Genomic DNA, 3,158 nt, shown 5'->3' on the forward strand with positions numbered 1-3,158 from the left:
GAGAGAGAGAGAGAGAGAGAGAGAGAGAGAGAGAGAGATATGTATATATATCGAATATATATACATATACGAAGGCGGTCCAATAAGTAGTAGGATTTATGCATGGTGGCGCCACTGTAGCGAACCCGGTTTTACCATTATATAGCCCCATCTTTCAAACAATGCCTGTCAAAATTTCAACATTATCCGTCCATTAGTTTTGTGCTATAAGCCGATTAAAATGAACGCCTCAGCCATTGTCGTCAATATGGAAAAAGAGCAATTTCGTTCGGTGATTTGTTTTCTTTATTTGGATGAAAAAACATGTGAAGAAGTCTAAGAAAAATTGGAAGCCGTTTACAGAGGTGTTGCTCCTTCGAGAAGCACCGTTTTTAGATGGTACACCGAGTTTTGTCGTGGTCGCACATCCGTCTTTGATGATGATTGTCCCAGGCGGCCAAAAGAGGTTACTACCGATGATTTTGTCGAAAAAGTGCACGATATATACCAGGTGTACAAGTATGAAATGCGGATTTGAGAAAACAGATGGCGCACCAATGCAGTGTGTGGTATAAAGATTTGACATTTATGCCATTTTGTTGTGCCATCAACAAGTGTCAAACGCGCATGAGTGATAAATTGAAAAAGTGTTTGTATAGTGTTGTGTTGTTGTGTTCAATATGTCGAAATTTATACTAAATAAAGAGCATTCGCAGACAGCATTAACCCTTTGGGGACGGAGCCGCTCGACGGGCTATAAGGAAGATAAGACTTCATCGCTAATGGCCCCTAATGTCTTTGAATGAAAACGTGACTCTTTTACTATACCTATGCGTATCTTATCGCTCAGAACGACAGACGTCGCGAGCCTTGCAGCTACGAACTAATTTGGGCGGCTATATGCCGACACGCGTCCGGAACGGTAAAACGGCTTGGGCGGCTATATGCCGACACTCGTCCCCAAAGGGTTAATTTTTTGTTTTCATTTGAAGAAAACTGCTGCTGAATCATACCGATTACTTCGAGAAGCTTATGGTGAACATACTCCATCGCAAGATACGTGTGAACGATGGTTTCGGCGTTTCAAAAGTGGTGATTTCGATATTGCAAACAAGGAACACGGAAAACCGCCAAAAAGATACGAAGATGTAGAGTTGCAAGCATTGTTGGACGAAGATGATTCACAAACACAAAAACAACTCGCAGAGCAATTGAACGTTAGTCAACAAGCTGTTTCCAATCGCCTACGAGAGATGGGAAAGATTCAGAAGATCGGCAAATGGGTACCACATGAGTTGAACGAGAGGCAGATGGAGAGACGCAAAAACACATGTGAAATTTTGCTCGAACGATACAAAAGAAAGTCGTTTTTGTATCGTATCGTTACTGGGGATGAAAAATGGATTTATTTTGAGAATCCCAAGCGCAAAAAATCATGGGTAGACCCAGGTGCACTATCCACATCGACCGCAAGACCGAATCGCTTTGGCAGGAAGACGATGCTCTGTGTTTGGTGGGACCAGAAGGGTGTGGTCTATTATGAGCTGTTAACGCCTAGTGAAACGGTTAATACCAAACGCTACCAACAACAATTGATCAATATAAACCGTTCGCTGCTTGAAAAACGACCAGAATACCAAAAGAGGCAACACAAGATCATTTTTCTCCATGACAATGCTCCATCACATACGGCTAAACCGGTTCGCGACACGTTGGAAGCACTCAGCTGGGAAGTTCTACGCCATGCGGCTTACTCACCAGACTTGGCTTCTTCCGATTACCACTTGTTCGCATCGATGGGTCACGCACTTGCTGAGAAGCGCTTTGGTTCGTACGAAAATGTGAAAAAAATGGCTCGATGAATGGTTCGCGGCAAAAAGGGAAGATTTTTACTGGCGTGGTATCCATAAATTGCCCGAAAGATGGGAAAAATGTGTAACTAGCAATGGAGCATACTTTGAATAAACCTCTTTTTATCATTCTTCCGAATTTAACGTCTTTTTTTGGAAAAAAAATCCGCATTTCATACTGGTACACCTGGTATATCTGTTATGTAGGACAAAACATGATGAAACGCTAAAAGACATTTCAGCCGAAATGCACGTGTTGCATAAACGAACACTGCGAAATATGGCAAGTAAATCAAAAGTGCACGCGCTGCAGAAACATCACGTTACACTTTTGAACTGTTAGGTAATTAGGTCGGTAACCTAATTCCCTAATTTCATGAATGATATATAAAGAGTTGGACCACCTACTCGAGAGAGAGAGAGAGTAGAGAGAAAAGTACTGTCTAGTCTAGAGGCGCACGTTACATGTCTCAGGTGAGAGACAACTAACTCGAGAGTAATACGAGTGTCCTGCATTACAATAACGCGATACATTAATCTAATCGGTGTAGGATAAGCTAAAAAGTATATATATGAAGTGCAATAAGAGCGTGATCAGGAATTGTAAGAAGACAAGTTCTATTACATTGAATAATACATTTTATTAAGAAACTCCTCAAGACTACTAGATTTCCTTATTATCCTATACGTTTGCACGTCTGCACCGGATCCCAATTACCGGTTGTGCTTATCGTAACCGAGGACACAACAAAATTGGTGGCAGCGGTGGGATCCCGCGGTGTCCAAGCCTGCAACAAAAAGGAATAAGGGAAAGGTCAAATTGAAAGACTCAAAAATATTGGGAACCAAAAATAAAACTACGAGGGACGAGACACGAGAAAATATCTCGATGACTCAGTAGAAGCAAAATCAAGGAGAACTGAGGAACCGGAACGGACAACGCCACAGCAGAATCGAGGACGATCGTCGGAGATACAATCACCAAAACGCCTGCTGTCAGCAACACCGGAGCCTACAGTATGTCAGTATATCGAGCTAACCCGCCCCAAGCATCATACGTCGGAGTAACGTACAGGGAGCAGAGGCAGCCCCAGCTGATTCAACCTTGACACCAAGCAACGACCGACAGCGGATCGTGTACCAGAAACACCGCCAACACAGCGAAAGAAAAAGTAACATGCGAATCACGGCGATAATGTAAGTCCAAAACAAACACTGTAATCTATACGCATATTGAATGTCGGATGGAAGCAATATACCCCACGAACCGATAAGAAACCGTACCTGGTTGCATAGTGAGCCTGCAACCAGAACCTTAAGACGACTCGC

Source organism: Odontomachus brunneus, unplaced genomic scaffold (assembly GCF_010583005.1).
Source record: "Odontomachus brunneus isolate Ranch 3 - 2012 unplaced genomic scaffold, Obru_v1 Obru_scaffold_061, whole genome shotgun sequence".
Classification (NCBI taxonomy): domain Eukaryota; kingdom Metazoa; phylum Arthropoda; class Insecta; order Hymenoptera; family Formicidae; genus Odontomachus; species Odontomachus brunneus.